The sequence below is a fragment of the Saimiri boliviensis genome, chromosome 15 (assembly GCF_048565385.1).
Source record: "Saimiri boliviensis isolate mSaiBol1 chromosome 15, mSaiBol1.pri, whole genome shotgun sequence".
Taxonomy (NCBI): Eukaryota; Metazoa; Chordata; class Mammalia; order Primates; family Cebidae; genus Saimiri; species Saimiri boliviensis.
The window spans coordinates 11182467-11201223 of NC_133463.1; the positions used below are offsets into that span (position 1 = coordinate 11182467).

Consider the following 18757-nt stretch of genomic DNA (forward strand, 5'->3'; position numbering starts at 1 on the left):
CTGGCAGTCAGAGCAGTAGGGCTAATAACTGCATGTCCTTAGGCTCCCTCTCTTGCTAGGAAGAGTCCCACTGTCCACAGTGATCTGTGAGTAATGATTAAATTACATACTGATTCCTGTATGGATGCTTGTTTGGGTACTAGTCAAATGTTGTTATATACTTTTGGAGACAGAAATCTGTGAAACAAAAGAATTCCAAGCCTAGGCTAATGGCCCACTTCTGAAGAATAAACAACACAATAAAATTCCAGTAGAAACAACTAATTTCAACATTTCCTAAAAATTTGTAGCAGGCCTTAACATTTTCAGTCCCCAAGATAAGAAAACTATGTCCTAAATCAGCAAACTTTAGGGTTTATGACAGCACGTTGTATTGGCATAATTGATAAGACAAAATATTTACTGAAATATTCCAGCATAGATGTTTTATTGTGTTCTCTCTGGCTCTTTAAATACGTCTTTTATTGGTTTTTGGTTTTGGTGAGGACAATTTGGGGCCATTAAATCTACACTGGGTGATAGTAAAACCCTAAATGAGAACCTTAGTAATCGGAGTTAGGGCTTCCTACTAAGGGAACACTTTGGCATATACTTTATCATCAAGAAGTAGATTAGGCAATAAAAAAGCTAAGAATTGGCGGGGTGCAGTGGCTCATGACTGTAATCCCAGCACTTTGAGAGGCGAAGGCACATGGATCACCTGAGGTCAGGAGTTCGAGACCAGCCTGGCCAACATGGCAAAACACTGTTTCTACTAAAAATACAAATATTAGTTGGCCATAGTGACATGCACCTGTAATCTCAGCTACTGAGAAGGCTGAGGCAGGAGAATCGCTGAATCCAGGATTTGGAAGTTGCAGTGAGCCGAGATTACGCCACTGCCCTCCAGCCTGGGTGACAGAGTAAGACTCCGTCACCAAAAAAAAAAGAAAAGAAAAGCTAAGCTCATTGGTTGCATTCCTGATTTTCAAAGCATGGATCATAGGGGAATCTTTTATGATTTTTTAAGTGAGTCTTTTGGAAAGAAACAACTCAAAATGGCATAAGTAAGAAAGACAATTTATTGGTGCATTCTGTCAGAAATTTAGGGATTTGACTGGTTTTAAAGGTAGTTACCTACAGATGGTCATAGATGTCATCAGGGTTCTTTTCTATCTCCATTGCTTAGTGTGGCTTTTTTCTGGTTTTGTTTTATTCTCTAGTACCTTGACTCCAGCTGCTGGGTTGATTCCAGCTGCTGCACGCTCCTATGATATGGTCTCAGGAGCTGCCCTGTCAGTCAGGGCAAGGACCCTGCTCCTTTGTTCCCAGAGGATATTCTAATTGGCTGGCCTGGGTCATATCCCTCACAATGTCAGGAAGGTCTGTGGGCTAGTCACACCCACTGGGAGGGGGAAATTCCTAAAAGGAAGGGATTGGGGCAAAGAAGTGGGGGAAAAAAAAAGTATACTTGAGAGGGAGAGAAGTTGGTTCCATTTGCTATGGGAATGGTGAAAAATAATTTCTTTCTACTGTTATGTGACTTTCGGAGTGAATGGAGACCACAACCTAATCTGTGATCACGAGGAATGCATTAATATGCCAAAGGAAAGTTCCATTTAAATCCCAGTATCATGTCACTTTCTTAAAATGGTAGTCTTTTAAATAGCAAAAAAGTTTATGATAGAAGTCTGAGTTTTATTTAGTTGGCAACTTCTTAACTACTATGAAACAATAGATTCATTGAAGTGAAGCACAATTCAAATATAAACGATCTTTCTGAGAAAATGAGATGAATACAATTGTATTCTCAATGTGCTAGAGATTAAAAAGAAATCCTTGCTAAATATTTCCTAGAAGAAAATTATTTTGTGAGTCCGTATCCCATTTAAATTCATTTTGATAAAGATGGATTTTATCTTCTAGAGTTTGCAATAGCAAAGCTAAATTACAATGTGTTTAGTCTTCCTAAAACGATCCCTTTTCTGAAACAACGAAGTTATTAGGCAAATCTAAGTAGAAAGTATTCTCAAATAACATATTAGGCGATTAATAATGATGCACCCCCAAACACTTCATTTTAAAACATCAACTGGCCCACATTTCAGAGGTAGTACATCATGCTTGATATTTTTCGTTATTCTTTACTATTTTCTCCAGACATTTTTTTTGAAGGCTTAAAAATGCCTTCAGAAATGAAGTTAGGACGCTCCATCTGAGTATATGAAAGTTGGTAAACAGAAAACGTCAGGCACCAAAACGTTTGGAGGGCTTGACAACCAGGTGGGGTTATTTCATTCAGGACACAGGCTCTAGGTCTCCAGTGCTGAGCGGATCTGCACCTGGGTGGCAGTCCGAGATCCAGCGAGGTCACCGGATGGGAGCGGGGTGGGGGTGCTGGCGTGAGGATGAGGGTGGGAGTGGGGGAGGGGGAGGAATCGGGGGCGCCGACCGAGTGGAGTGGGGGTGGGTCGGGGTAGGGTGGGTATCGGTAGCGGGCTGGAGATGCGGGGAGAGAGGCAGGGCTTGGAGTGGAGGTGCGAGAGGGGCAGGGACCCGGAAGGTGGGGTGGGGGCGGGATGCAGGCGGGGCGGGGCTCTCGAGGGGCGTGTGCACTCGCTCGGGGACACGCGCTCTGGGCCGCAGCAGCCGGCTCCAAGTTCCCTCCCTCGTCCTCCGGCGAAGCCTGCCTGAGCCCTCCCAGTCGGTGCAGACCGGACCGTCGCGGCCGCCGCCAGCGGGGCCCTCCGCGGCGCGCGTCCTGGGCCCGTTCCGCCCGCCCCGCCCTCGCCCGCGCCCTGCCCGCGGCCCCGCGCGAGGACTCGGCCGCCTCTCCAGCCCGCTCTCGGCACTCCGCCCCTAGCGGGCCCTGGCTCTCCCTCCTCGCCGTCCTCGGGAGCCTGGCGCCCGGCTCGGGCCGCACCGCCGGGGACTGAGGTGCGCGGCCCAGGTGAGAGTGGGCCGTGGGGGCCGGGGTTGGGATTCGGGTTCAGGGGTCGCGCCGCGCCCCGACTACGGACAATGCGGGAGTGCGCGCGGCCGGGCGGCGCGGAGCGAAGCCGGCTCTTCGCCCGCAGCTTCTCCGCCGGGGCCGGGGCGCCGTTCAGCCCGGCCTCACCGGCCCAGGCGGACCCCGGCCGGCTTTCTGGCCCGCCGGGGGAGGCGCAGCGCCGCTGCCTGCCCTGCGCCCGCTCTGCGCTCGGCTCGGCTGCGCGTCCTGGGCTCGGCTGGGAGGCCGGGCACGGGGCCGGGGCTGGAGCCGGGGCTGGAGCCAGGGCGGGGGAGGCTGGCCGCGCTGCGGAGCGGAGGCGGACTCCGAAAGCGCGCCTGCCAGTTCCTGCTGGAAGAGTGCGACTACGAGGGATGGGGACTCCATTCAGCCGCAGCTCCTTGAATGGTCTCTAATCTCAGTGTTAAAAGACTTTGGGAGTATCAATACCATCTAATCCTTGGCTGGGAATTATTGCAAGAAATGTAGATTCTGAGGTTCCAAAAGTTTGTTTTTGGTTACCCCTTCCAGCTCCTCCCTTGGCGTCAATTGTCTCTGTTTTCTTTGAAAGCATACAGATTTGAAATAGAATTAAATTCTCCGTGGCTCACTCGTGCCTCCATCACCCAGAGGAGCTCATAACTTGGCAACAAAGCCCATGCAGGCTGTGGGAAGCCCCGAAGCCTGCTGCCCAGCCTGGTGCCCTCCTATTGTTTAGAGCTGGAGCTGTACAGTGTAAACGGCAGTGACAGGTCTCCCGTAAGCTGGCTCCTGGGGAAGGAAGGGAGATAACTTTGCAGTGTGCTTAAATTACTCTGGAAAGTGGAAAGAAAACACCTGGTGCCCGGCTTTTTAACCCTTTCAAGTTATTATTCAGATTTATTGAGACACACACACACACACATATATACACACACACACAGAAAAGTGCAGGCTTTCTTTCCTGCCAAAAAATAGGCAAACTCTGGGTTCTTCCTCACAGCCAGTTTATGTCCTGTGCAAAATCTGGCACACATCTGTGACAACATTGCACTGCTGGTGTTATAAGGATTGCAAACTGGTCTGTTTCTCAAAAGGGAATATGATAGTAGAATAAGCATTTTTGCAATATGAATACTGGGACTTCCATTTTCCTTATTTCCTTTGTTGGTGAAGAACATAGTATTTATTTCGTATTTCCACCGCCAATTTACACGTAGTCATATCTGGAGGATACTTGTATTAATTTATTGTCCTCATTTTTGTGGCATCACAACCCCTGGTCATTCAGATAAGCTGTTTATTAAGCATAGTTGTTCTAAAATAAGGGTGAGTTAATGGTAAACTAGAATCCTTCGCTCATAACATCCCATTGGTTTACCCTACGGTATTTAATCTGCGGTATTACTATAGGTTGTACACCATAAAGTCTCTAATTCAACAGAGCTAGTGGTGCCTTGTCAACCTGATAATCTATGAAGTGCTTAGAACTGTGCCTTGCATATAGTTCTAGGTGTCAGATAATATTACTTTTAATTTTTCTTATCAAGCTGTTTGTTTCTTTCTGTTTGGAAAATGGTTGTTTTGATTTTTAAAATTCTGATTTGTTAGATCATGATCTATTTTAAGCCTGTGGTTTAATTTTAGATCAGGGCTGAAGTTGGGTTGTTGTTTCGCCTGTGACTGACAAGCTGCTCTATGTATCCTTATGCATGGTAAGGGTTGATTGAATTCATCTTACATAGTGGATCTCTAAGGGAAGGACCACAGTCTTGAATCTAGTTGTGCCCTGGTGCCTTTCATAAGGAGACCTGGTTGTCCTTAAGAGGCTAATTGTTCAAAGAGAAGCCTAGATATTAGGGGAAACCTGGGTTCTGAACCGCATCTCTGACCCCCTCTGCACTCCCTTGCTCTCTAGGTTTAGAATCCTACTTCCAATTCCCAGTGGAAAGAACGATTGGTACAGCAGAGTTAAGTAACTCCCACTGTGTTAAAAGATAATAAAAGATAAACATGTCTACTATATATACATCAACCAGAGCATATAATTCTTATTCATGCTTTAAAATCTTTAGAGCAGGATTTATAACCTAACTGGCTCAGATAAGAAAACTCACTTATTTAAAACTGCTTATTTGCCATGTGTTAGTAACCAAAGACTGTGTTTGCTATTTAGATATTTTAAATGATTGGCAGGAGTTTACTCTCATTTCATGTCCTCCCTTCCCCTTTAACTTTGAAATGACTTTTTCAAAATTATGATTCCTAAATAACTTAGCTAAGCAAAGGCATGGTGTTAACTGTTGGGGCGCTGCAGAAGCAAAACCGCTGTAGGCGCAGTGGCTAGGCAGTAGATGGCGCTGTGGACAAGGCTGCTGAAGGAGGCAAGGAGGCGCTTGTATGGTTTAGTAGAATCCCAGGGATTATTTTAGCAATCCCATTGTTTGCTCCCCCCAAAACATACTCTTACCAACCAGACACTATCCAGTAATCTTTTTGAGAATACAGTTTACTTTTAAATTTGTACTTTATATGTTCAACATTTATAGACCGTTTACCATTTTTCTCTCTGAAAGCCATAGCATTTTAGGTGCTAGACAAATACTGCTTGTAAAAATATTATTAGTCAACTATTCATTTTATTTTATTTTCCCACACTGGAGTCAGATTGATCAGCTGAGCCTAGAGGATTTCCAACTAATCTGACCTTTTTTTCATACTTAACTTTTTAGGAGAGAGAAACAAATCATCAGAAACCTACTTGCATCTTGAATTTAGTTAAGAAAACAACTTCCTAGGGCCAATTCTCATTTACTTTGATTTGCATCATTCTTCTGGCTCCTGGTGTGATGCAATGAGAATTGATATTCAGGATGAAGACTGAAGTTTTGCAAAGTCATGACTCAGCCAAGAAAAATACATTCATTCCATTCGGTACAGACACCAAGACTAGAAAGTAGACTCAATAAAAGGATTTTCTGGTTCATAATAACAGTTATCTCCAAGGGCTGGTTCTGGGACCAGCAAAGTCCTCGATGGTTGATGGCGGGTGCGTTCTCTTCTCTAAGACACAGTAGGTACTGTTATACCCTTTCTATAATACAAGTGAAGGGAAGTGACTTGTCTGAGTCACATAGCTAATATGTAGCAAGGGGTGTGTGTCTCCAGACCCTATGGATCCTTCTGTCATGTCAAGAGGAATAACTTCTGCCTCGTACGTTCAGCTGCTGGAGGTGTTCGTGTTCCATGTCTTCTTTTCAGATTTGACGTCAACAAATCTCATAACTCATTGACATACTTTGAATTTTGTGGTTAACATCGGATTATCAAAGAGTCTAAAATGAGAAAAAGTATGCCACTTTCAGTTTTCAGAGGAAACGTTTTAAGATTTCTCAATACCTTGTTAAAGACTGCTTGTTTTAGGAGGGTTGAGGAGACAGATTGCACGTTTAACTTCTTTGAACTATGTGGCCTCTGATAAAAATGTCTTAGATTTAGATGTAATAAAGAATGTTGGGTTGGTTTTTGGCTTTGTTGCTCAGGTGATCTGGGAACAGCACAGCTCCCGCTATGCGCAGTGACTTTCTTTCCCTTGGGTTAGAGGTAGGCATATTAATTTTGATCACGTAAGTACATCAGAGGGATTATGATGATTTCAGAAACATTGAATCAAATCCTCATTCTGTATATTCATATATTTTATTTTACACTATGGCAGAGCCTAATCTAATTTTTTTAAATGGTGATTTTTTTTGTACTGAAAACATTATAGAAATACAAAAATATAATATTTAGGAATTGTTCAGAAGAAAACACATATTATATCCAAAGTGTTTATCAAAGAATCTAAATGTAGCATTGACTCTAGACTTTTAAAGGATAAGTTATGAGATGATTTGCATGAAAGATTTTAGGGAATGGATGTAGGAAACTTAGTTTTTCATTCTTTGTGAATGTTATCATCCAAAAGATTACAGATAATTAAGATACACACAAAGCTTCTCCGCTGTTGGATAATTCTTTTTCATCCTGTTTTAAAACAACCTAGTTTGTTTCTGAATGCTCCTTTTGTAATATAAAATTAATGAACTTAAATCATGGATATGTCATTTTGACATACTTGTTTTCCTTCTACTTATGGGAGAAAGGAATTGAGTGAGATTTTTGCATTTTTCACATTTTACAGTTTGCCTCATAAGGAAACACTCATAAGAACCTGACATTCAAAGACATAAGCCTTGTTTTTGTTGTTGTTCTTGTTTTAAAGGAAACTTTAGTAGGTGAAGCAAATTTTCAAAGTATGTTTGGTGATAAAAACAGCGAACATGTGGATGATTAAACAATTTTGAACTGGCATTAAATCTGGGACTTTAAAATTGTAAACACTTTAGAGAGAAGCTAAAAAATGAATACCTAAGCGAAGGGAAACAGTATGTCATTTGGCAGACAGGTTTCTGGAAGAATTAGAAGAATCCTGTGGTATGTTTTATACATCAGGGCAAGATCAATGGTTTTGAAATTGTCCAGTTTCAGATAAAGCTTTTAAAAATACAATTCACAGGAATACGGGAAATTTTTGAGTAGTTTTGTTGTAATGCAAACCATTATTTTTCTCACAGTCCCATTAGAAATTTATTTCATCTTGTTAATTTTCTTTTTTAGGAGGAATCACAGATAGGCTTCAAAACTATCATTCACGCTAGTGAATTTTTTTGTCCCATTAACTGGAAGTTAATATAAATAAAAAATAAATAATTATGCAAAAGAACATCATTACAAAGTTCCTCTGCTATGATGATTATATTGAATAGATATTGATAGAGGACTTATTGTGTGCCAGGCACTTTGAATAAACACTGGTCAGGAAAGACAAGTTTCCTTCCTCTCTGAGGCCTTATTGTGTAAAGTGGGAAAATAGATAATAAATTAAATGAATAAATGAAAAGCTGACTTAAGGCAGTAGTAAGTGCAGTCAAGAGTGGGAACCACTTTTCCATCTGGGCTGGGTGGTCTAGGAGGGCTTCACTGAGGACTTTAGAGCTGACTTCAGTGAAAAGAAGGCAACCGGACAGGCATGTTGGCTCACGCCTGTAATCCCAGCACTTTGGGAGGCTGACGTGGGCGAATCACAAGTTTAGGAGTTTGAGACCAGCCTGGCCAACATAGTGAAACCCCATCTCTACTAAAAATATAAAAAATTAGCTGGGTATGGTAGAGGGCTCCTATAATTCCAGCTAGAGGTCGAGGCAGGAGAATTGCTTGAACCTGGGAGGCGAAGATTGCAGTGAGCTGAGATTGCACCATTGCATGCCAGCCCAGGCGACAGTGCAAGACTCGGTCTAAAAAAAAAAAAAAGAAGGCAACCTCTGCAAGGTCTCTGGGCATTGAGGATGGCCCATGCAAAGGCCCTGTGACAGGCAAAACCTGCTCTTGTGAGGAACAAGAAATAGCACAAAGGAACGAGGTCAGCAGGGCCTTCAACCACAGGGGAGTCGGGGTGGGAAGCGGGTATTTCCATTTAGGTTTGAGTGTAGTGGGAACTGCCAGAGGATATGACGCAAGGAGGGCCAGGCTCTAATTTGCAGATTTGGAGACTCACTCTGCCTGCTTGTGGAGAACAGAGCCTTTGTTTAGAGTAGAAGCAGGGAGACAGTTACAAAGCTGTTGTGGTGACCAGTGCCACTGGGCTAGAAGGAAGACAGAGGAGGGGAGGGAATCAGTTGTGTGCAGGACTCTGAATTTCTCCTCACCTAAAACATTACTGATTTAGATTAGAGTTGCATCATTATTTTCCATACCATTGAGCAAGAAAACACACTGCCAGTTAAACTGCGACACCCCATCCATTGTGATGTGAGTCCTGATTTCAGCATTGAAATGAAAAAGAGGTGTGTTCTAGAATCAGTGCTCATGATATAATCTGGACGTCATGCTGAGAAGACGTACCAATTTATTTGGATCTGTACCTGAATGATACAGGCAAATCCTGCATTTGGAAGTGTCTGGAGAATGAGGTCACATGTCTTGGAATTGCCTACCTCAACCTGGAAATTGATGTAGGAAACCGTGTCCAGTGTCAATAGTCTTTCTGATACTTAACAAAGATGTAAAAGTAGCATTTATTTGATTTGCCTCAAAGTGCACTATAGACTGTTGGTGTGACAGAGAGCTAGGAAGGCCCAGATTTGCTATGTTCATTGAGAGTGTGGGCAGTGTCTGTGACCGTCCCTGAACTTGGGCAAATATGGGAATTATAAGCTTTGTTTCTCTGTTACACAACTGGGAGCAGGGTTGGGTGGGGGTTTGGTCATGGCTGTGTGGATCCCAGGCCAAAAAATTAGCTGTCGGCCAGCAAAAGGCAGAGAGGTCTTCCAGCTGAATCTGTCTGGGTGCAAAGACTGGATCTGTGTGAGGTTGAATAAGTTACTGAGGCTTCTGGAGCCTCAGTTTTCTTATCTGTAAAATGGGGAATGAGTACACTACTTTCTAGAATTGTTGTGAGAGATAATAAGATGATGCTTGCAAAATGCTGAGCACTCCATCGAGGTTAGTTGCTATCATGTGTTTCTGTTTCATGGATTTCATATCTTGTTTCAACTGTCTGCGTGTTATCATCGTGGGTCACAGGACAAAAGTCACTTTTTCAGAGACTCATCCTGATGGCTGAAGCTAAAGCAGCTGCTTCTCCAGCTACCCTCTTCTTTCTTGTCCTATTTTATTTTATTCACAGCCCTTATTCCTACCTGAAATTGTGTAATTTGTTTACATGTTGAAGGTGCATTTTCCCAAATTCAAAAAGGTTCTATGATGTCAGCTGCTGTGTGCATCCTGTATAGAGCTGTGCCTGGCCACATGGCATGGCCTGGAGACAGATTCACTGAGTGGAGTGTGAGGGTCATAGTGCTGATGATGAGATCTCTGTGCTCTAAGACTTTGAAATCCTGGCTAAACGGTCTAACCTCAGCAGGATTCTTCTCTCAACTTTGTTTTTTGTGCTGTGAGATGACTGGCTTTCCAGTTGGGGTGTATAAACTTGAGATCCACCAGGCAGGTTTTGAGAGCATATTTTGGAGGACAGGAAGAGTTGTATTTGGAAGCATGGGCCTCTAGGTGTAGTAGTACATTGGTATGGTTTGAATGTGTACCCCAAAAACCCTTACGTTGGAAACTTAATGCTTGATGCAACTGTGTTAAGAGGTGGGTCTTCTGAGAGGTAATTAGGCCCTTATGAATAGATTAATGCTGATGATAAAAGGGCTTGAGGGTTCTCTTGCTCTCTCTTGTCCTCTCTTTGCCCTTCAGTCCTGTGGGATGACGCAGCAATAAGGCCTTGGCAGGTGCTGACACCTTGATACCGGATTTCTCAGTCTCCAGAACTATGAGAAATAAATTTCTTTTCTTTATAGATTACCCAGTCTGGGATATTCTGTTATAGCAACACAAAACAGACTAAGGCAGAATCACTTGTTGTTTTCCTCTGGTTTATCAGAAGGTGTTACCAGCCTGTTCTTCAAACTAAATGTCACCTGTGGTCTAATGCCAGCTTACAGGCACCTAACTTACTATAGAAAAATAATAGGGGAAAACCCGGTAAGGAAATGGAACCATTGTAAAAGTGACGGATGCTTGGTAAACTGTGCTCTGTCCACATTGTTAAAACAAGGTGAATTGAGAGGTTCCTTGCACAGTTGACTGTGAGTTGGGGATTTTTTAAAAAATTCCCTTTATCTTGTCTCTAGCCCGTGTCCTTTCAAGTGATCATTAATTGGAATGTTGTGATTTTAAAATCAGATTTTTTCCCCCAATAAATTTTGTTCTTGTTTAGTGACCATGACAGAAGAAGAGAAATCATTATGTGGGTTGTTAATATGACTAGTCATGGGTGCTCTTCACAGCTTCTGTTGGTTTTGTGCCAACCTGCAACATGCATCGGGTGTGTAACCATAAACTGTTTTATAATGTTTTGGTAAAGTAGCCACCATTTTTGAGGGGATAGACTGTCTGCCTAGTAACTTAGTTCTTTAATTTAGTGAAGATTTCTTTATCCAGTTCTTGTTAGTGAATCTGTATGTACCTCTATTGTTGGTAGACAGTAGTACAGTCATACAGATATTTATTTTGTGGGTAGTTGAAATGTTCTTTTAGGTAGTGCCAGAGAAGATCTATGGTCTATGTGTATTATTTGGAAATTGACTTTAGATGAATTTTCCATAGAAGCAGTGAAAGTGCCACATGCCATGGAGTTAGTGTGTGCAGGGGTGTGTGTGTGTGTGTGTGTGTGTGTGTGTGTGTGTGTGTTAGTGTGTTAGTGTGAAGGGCCTAGTGTTCACTGTGCACATGGCAGTTCCTGTTTTTTCAGTTAGAAGTGGCTCTGCCTTTGCCTCAATGTGACATGTGTTTTAACTCACACGGCCTAATTTGCTTGTTTGATTTTTCTCACAGGTATTTTTTCTTTCAGAATTCACTAGCGTCACAAGATTGAACTGTTTTGATTGTTCATCTCTGGTTGCTATCTCCACCAGTCTTTTTCAGAGTAATTTCAGTGTGAAGCATGCTGCTGTTTAGGTACTGTGAGTCATCCATAAAGGGACCAAATCACAGGGCCCTTTAATTAAGCATACCAGCATATGAGCAAATACCTTTATACATTTTGTGCCTTAGATACTTAAGTATCTTCATTTTACTTTGGACTTTTCATTTACCAGATGGTATTAATTATTCACATGTACCTTGTATTAGAGAACCAGAACAAATGGAATATGCATAGAAAAAGAGATTTATTACAAGGAACTGGCTTACATGATTGTAAAGGCTGAGAAGTCCCATGATTTGCTATCTCTAAGATGAAGACCCAGGAGAACCAATAGTATAAGTTCCAGTGTAAGGGCAGGAAAATACAGATGTATTAGCTAAGCAGCTAGAAAGATAGAGATAGAGAGAGAGATGGAATTCATTCTTTTTCCACCTTTCTGTTCCATTTGGGCCTTCTACTGGTTGGATAATGCCCATCCACGTTGGGGAGGGCCATTTGCTTTACTCAGTTCATCAATTCAATGCTGATTTCATCCAGAAACACCCACAGGTACAGCAAGAAATAATGTTTAACAAGATACCTGGGCATCCCAGTAGCTCAATCAGGTAGACATATAAAATTAATGATCACATACCTGTAGTATAATCAAAATAAGGTTTTGTTAGAACATTTTTGTGAAAGTGTATTTCCCAAGTTGGTTTAAATGATCAGACTCTGAGAGTGTTAACACCAGGTACTCCTTCTCTACGTCCTGCTTTATACAAGCCTTTCTCAGTAGTGCTAGCAACATCATACCTTTTCTTTCCTGACCAACACTTCCTTTATTGACCTAACTGATTGACTAATAGATTTTTATTGACTAATACATTTTTGGTGTATTCTTGGTTTTGTGAGTCTGTCTTCTGTAAGACAGTAAGTTCATCCACAATGAAGACAGTATGTACTGGCATACATTGGAGACAAATTGTTGGTTCGATTCCAGACCACCACCATAAAGTGAAAATCACAGTAAAGTGAGTCACATGAATTTTTTGGTTTCTGAGTGCATATAAAAGTTATGCTTAAACTATATTGTAGTCTATTAAGTGTGAAATAGCATTGTCTAAGAAAACAATGTACATGCCTTAATTAAAATACTTCATTGCTAAAAAATGCTGATGATTATCTGAGCCTTCAGCAAGTCATACTCTTTCTGTTGCTGGAGGTTCTTGCCTTAGTATTGATGGCTACTGACTGGGATCAGGGTGGCAGTTACCACATGTTGGGGTAGCTGTGGCAATTTCTTAAAATAAGACAACAATGAAGTTTGCTACATCAAGTGACTCTTCCCTTCACCAAAGATTTCTCTGTAGCATGTGATGCTGTTTGATAGCACATTCCCCATAGTACAACTTTCAAAATTGTAGTTAGTCTTCTAAAACCCTGCCACTGTCTTATCAACTAAGTTGATATAATATTCTGAATTCTTTGTTGTCCTTTCAACAGTGTTTACAGCATCTTCACCAGGAGTATATTCCATCTCAAGAAATGGGTTTTTATTTTTTTTTATCCATAATAAGCAACTCGTCATCTGTTGGTTTTATCATGAGATTGTAGCAATTCAGTCACATCTTAGGGCTCCATTTGTAATTCTAGTTCTCTTGCTATTTCCACCACATCTGCAGTTATTTCCTCCACGGAAGTCTTAAAGCTCTCAAAGTCATCTGTGAGAGTTGGGATAAGCTTTTCCGAAACTCCTGTTAATGTTGATATTTTGATCTCCCCCCATGAATTATGACTGTTCTTAATGGTATTTAGAATGGTGAATCCTTCCCAGACGTTTTTGATTTACTTTTCCTGGATACATCAGAGCAATCAGTATCTACAGCAGCTGTAGCCTTATAAAATATATTCCTTATCATTGACCCATGTGCTGAAGAATGAATGTTGTGTTAGGAGGCATTAAAACAACATTTATATCCTTGTACATCTCTGTCAGAGCTCTTGGGTGACTAGGGGCATTGTAAATGAGCAGTAATATTTTGTAAGTAATCTTTTTTCTGAGCAGTGGATCTCAACAGTGGTCTTAAAATATTCAATAGATCATGCTGTAAACAAATGTGCCGTCATCCAGGCTTTGTTGTTATAGAGCACAGGGAGCGTGGGTTTAATATCATTCTTAAGGGTCCTGGGATGTTCAGAATGGTAAATCAGCATTGGCTTTAACTTCAAGTCACCAACTGCATTAGCTTCTAATGAGAGAGTCAGCCTGTCCTTTGAAACTTTGAAGCCAGACGTTGACTTCTCCTTCTAGCTATGAAAGTTCTAGATCAGCAGTCCCCAACATTTTTGGCATCAGGGACCAGTTTTGTGGAAGACAATTTTCCCATGGACTGGGGAGTGGGTGGGAGAGGGGGATTGTTTGGGGGATGATTAAAGCTTATTACGTTTATCATTCGATTTTCCTAAGGACCATGCAACCCAGATCCCTTCCATGCACATTTCACAATAGAGTTCATGCTCCTATGAAAAGAAGATGGACTGCTTGCCTGTGCTCATCTCTTGCGATGTAGCCCAGTTCCTAACCCCAGGGGTTGAAGTCCCCTGTCCTAGATGACATCTTCTTATATAAGGCTGTTTGTCTACACTGAAAAACTGTTGTCTAGTTGTAGCCATCTTCATCAATGATCTTAGCTCTATATTCTGGATAACTTGCTGCAGCTTCTAAATCACCACTTGCTGCTTCAACTTGCACTTCTGTGTTATGGAGAGAACTTCTTTCCTTAAGCCTCATGAACCACCAGGCACAGTGGCTCATACCTGTAATCCCAGCACTTTGGGAAGCTGAAGGTGGGTGGATCACCTGAGGTCAGGAGTTCAAGAACGCCTGGCCAACGTGACAAAACCCTGTCTGTACTAAAAATACAAATATTAGCCAGATGTGGTGGCGAGCACCTGTAGTCCTAGCTACTTGGGAGCCTGAGGCAGGAGAATTGCTTGAGCCTAGGAAGCAGAGGTTGCAGTGAGCTGAGATTGTACCATTGCATCCAGCCTGGGCAACACAGCAAAATTCCATCCCAAACAAACAAAAAAACAAACCTCATGAACCAACCTCTGCTAGCTTTCAGTTATTCTTTTGCAGCTCTTTCATCTCTCTCAGGCTTCATTGAATTGAAGAGAATTAAGACCTTGCTCTGGATTGGGCTTTGACTTTAGGGAATATTGTGGCTGGTTTAATTTTCTATCCAGACCACTAAAACTGTCACCAGGTAAATGGTAAGGCTGTCTTGCTTTTTTATGCTTTGTATGTTCACTGGAGGAGCAGTTTAAGTTTCCTTCAAGAACTTTCCTTTACATGCTCAACTTGGTTCACTGTTTGGCTGAAGAGGCCTAGTTTTGACCTGTCTCGGCTTTTGACATGCCTTTCTCACTAAGCATAATCATTTATAGTGTTTGGTTTAAAGCATGCGATGTGTGACTCTTCTCTTCACTGGAACACTTAGAGGCCATTGTGGGGTTAACTGGCCTCCTGTCAGTTTTGTTGTGTCCGAGAGGTTAGGAAGGCCTGAGCAGAGAAAGGGGGCAGGGGGACAGCAGTCAGTGGAGTGTTCAGAACACATACATTTATTAGTTAAGTTTGCTGTCTTTTGTGGTAATGGTTTGTAGTGCTACAAAACAATGACAATAGTAACATCAAAGATCCCTGATCACAGATTATTTTAACAGGTATAATAATGAAAAAGTTTGAAATATTGTACGAATTGCTGAAATGTGACACACAGACCAGAAGTGAGCACGTGCTCATGGCACCTACAGACTTGTTTGAGGCTCAGTTGCCACAGACCTTCTATTTGTAAAAGGCATTATCTTTGGAGCATGTTAAAATGAAGTGTAGTAAAACAAGATATGCCTGTATATTTTTCCATGGTGAACATTGTCTATGAAACACAGACAGTGGTGTTGTTTATACCCCTTTCCTCCCTAATCCTGGTGGTCTTTGTAAGGAGCACATGGAAATGATGATTATGGCCATTAGCATCTCTCACTTCTGCCAGGTCTAAGTTTCCATTTTATGATTTATCCCCAACACAACTTACATTCAGGTGTAAAGTGATGGCAGTTACTTTGTATAATTGCATCTTATTTAGAGGTTTCATTCTTATCATCAGATTTTGAATAGGTAAAGGAGTGTTTTGAAACTTAAAAATAACATTTTCTGGTATTAACAGAACATAGTTATTTGATTTGATGGTAAATACCATTTATTGCCTAACATGGTGATATCAGGAAGGAACTGGGGTCTCTATCATTTTTTTTTTTTCCAGAAACCATCATCACAACTGGCTTTTCCTCCATTGGCACATGAAATCACAGTGATATTGTTATTCAGCAGATCCTTATATCGTGCTTACTATTTCCTGGCACTATCTTGTACTTGTGTAATGGCTCTGTTGGTTTATGATTGGCATAGTTGATGCATTTCTGCTTATGTGCAATTTTAGCTTTGCTTTCTGAGACTTCAGGCTTTAAGTAGTAAAGAACTGAGCAGTTATAGCTAAAACTTAATAATTTCTCCGAGTTCACTTTTAAACTCACTTGTTTAGAATGGTATGGACTTTCTGACAATTCTTCATCTGTTGCTTTTTGGGCCACGAGTTGGTTTGAGACTAGAATCAACCACAGACACTGGCTTGGGATAAGGCCTAAGGGACTGTGACAATAGTGGGTGGCCACGTGATCTACTGCTGTGGCCGTGGCAGGGTTCACTGGGCTAACTGTGGGTCTTTAAACCCCAAGGAAGAGTTTTCTCTAGTCCTCCTAGGGTAAAACTGGCTAAGTCCAAGTGTAATGAAGCTAAAACTTCTCACTAAGGACATTTCACTGTTAGGACATGAAGTCCACCTTTAATTGAATTTTTTTCTTTTTTGAGACAGTCTCATTGTCACACAGGCTGGAGTGCAGTGGCGCAGTCCTGGTCCACTGCAACGTCTGCCTCCTGGGTTCAAGCAATTCTCAGCCTCCTCAGTAGCTGGGATTATAGGCACACACCACCATACCCAGCTAATTTTGTGTTTTTAGTAGAGAGGGGGTTTCACCATTTTGGCCACGCTTGTCTCTGACTTTGGAACTCAGGTGATCCGCCTGCCTCAGCCTCTCAAAGTGCTGGGATTACAGGCATGAAGCCACTGAGCTTAATTGATTTTTTTTTTTTTTTCTAAAACCAGTGCTTGGATTTTGGTTAGCTGATATGGTGACCATTGGTGTCCCTAGTTACTGACATCACTGCCATTTCCTAGCCAATCTATATTTCACGCCTGCAGTGTGCCAGGCACCATGCTTCTACATAGGTGTGTGGAAGTAGAGTCTCTCCTCACCCTGAAACACTGGATAACTGTAAGCCCCTGAGCCTCTTCTCTTAGAATGTCATCTTCACCTTCAGCCATCTCTTAGAATGCCACTTCTTTAGTCTGAACCCCAAATTACTGCCTGGTGTAAGCAAAGTGAACTGCCCTCACAGATGCTTCTGTCCCCATGTGCCCTCTGAAATGTCCTATTGCCCATTTTAAGAAATGGCCTTAGAGTCTTGTTGCTGTTGTTGAAATTGTCCATGCACCTTGTGTATGGGATCGCATGGATCCCATGGTTCCTGCCGACATGGGTGATGCAGCATCAGTAGAACAAAGATATGTCTTTTTATTCGGTGCTGGAAAAGTGAGGCTTCATCCCTTTTTCTTTTTACCATCACTTTTCCAACTCTCCATTCCTCTGCTATGGTCTGAATGTTTGTGGGCCCCCAGAGTTTATATATTGAGATCTATGAATCCCAAGGGGATGGTATTCAGAGGTAGGGCCTTGGCAGGTAATTAGGTGATGAGGGTGGAGCCCTCATGAATGGGATTAGTGCCCTTGTAAAAGAAACCCCAGAGAACTCCCTTGTTCCTACAGCTGTGTGAGAATGCAGTGAGAAGGTGCCACCTGGGAACTAGGAAGGGAACCCTCACCAGACAGTGGATCTGCTGGCCTTGATCTTGGGCTTCCAACCTCTAGGACTATGAGAAATTTTTGTGGTTTACAAGCTGTTCAGTTTCTGGAATTTTGTTATAGTAGCCCCAGTGCACTAAGGCACCCAGGCATTATGCTAGGTGCTGGTAATACTTGGAACAAAAAGTAATACAAATGGAATGTTATGTCAGAAAGTGTTACTGTCTTCTTTATATATTGATATGTAAAGTAACAAAATTCCTGTAAGATTTTCTTTTTTCTACCAACAAGAAGGTAAATTGCTCATGCCTAAAATAGCAAATAAAGCTACAAGCAGGGCAGCTTTTGTTTGTGCTCATAGATGATTGATAGATTCATTGAAGCTCTGTGGTCTAATGAAATGACAATGTAGGAGTCATGAAAAGCTTGTATTTTTTTCAATTATTATTTTTAATTAACGTGTCATAGTTGTACATGTTTATACAGTACAGCTTGGTATTTGGATACATGTATATAATGTGTTATGAGTAAATCTGTGTAATTAACATATCCAGCACGCCAAACATTTATTTTTTTATGTGTGTTGGGAACATTCAGAATCCTCTCTTCTAGCTATTTGAAAGTATATTATAAATTATTGTTAACTATAGTCACCCGCGATGCCGTGGAACACTAAACTGATTCCTCCTCTGTAGCTGTGATTTTGGAGGGGACTCGATGAATTCTTCCCCCTGCATCTGAACTAAGGCCAACACTAGGTATGTGCCCCATGAGTGGGAGAGTCCCCCACACAGCAGGTGGAAGACAGGCCAGTATCCACAGACTATGTTCTTGCAATTGACGCTCAGCAGCTCACTAGAGCTCAAGTCCCGTTTGACATCCCTCATCCTAGTTTTTCTTCTTTATCTGACCCTGAAATACCTCTCCTGTCTGGCTCCTCTCTATTTCTAGGATCCCGTCCACCTTAGTTTGGGCCGTGGTCATCTTTCCCTTCCTTTCTGCTCTCTCTGCCTCCAAATAAAGAGAAGAGAAGAAACAACCTCATCTTTATCATGCTCAAGTAACATGAATGCACAGGCATAAGGTATATCTCGGCTTGACCACTAGACTGTGGGACTTGATAGAGGGGTGTAAATTACATTCCAGCCAGCAGAGTCTTGTGAATATCTGCTTCTGTCTTAAATTTCTCTGCTGCTTTGAGAGTAGTTTGTATCTGGAGATTTAGGTGAATTACATCTCGGGCATTGAAGGAGTTTGCAGATGGGAATAAAGTACCGCTATTGATAATAACCTGAGAGTTTGTGGAGAACACAAAA

At 42.0% G+C, this 18757-nt stretch overlaps 1 protein-coding gene across 7 annotated transcripts in view; it reads left to right on the forward strand.

Moving 5' to 3' along the window:
* The first annotated feature begins 2614 nt into the window (after window positions 1-2614).
* The window catches only part of FAM110B (family with sequence similarity 110 member B), a 156165-nt gene continuing 140022 nt past the window's right edge, over window positions 2615-18757 (forward strand). For 6 of the 7 annotated variants that reach the window (XM_074386664.1, XM_074386665.1, XM_039464808.2 and 3 more), the window contains exon 1: window positions 2615-2929. The gene's annotated coding sequence lies outside the window, so the exon portion shown is untranslated. The remainder of the gene's footprint in view (window positions 2930-18757) is intronic. The other variant, XM_039464807.2, reaches the window with a different exon arrangement.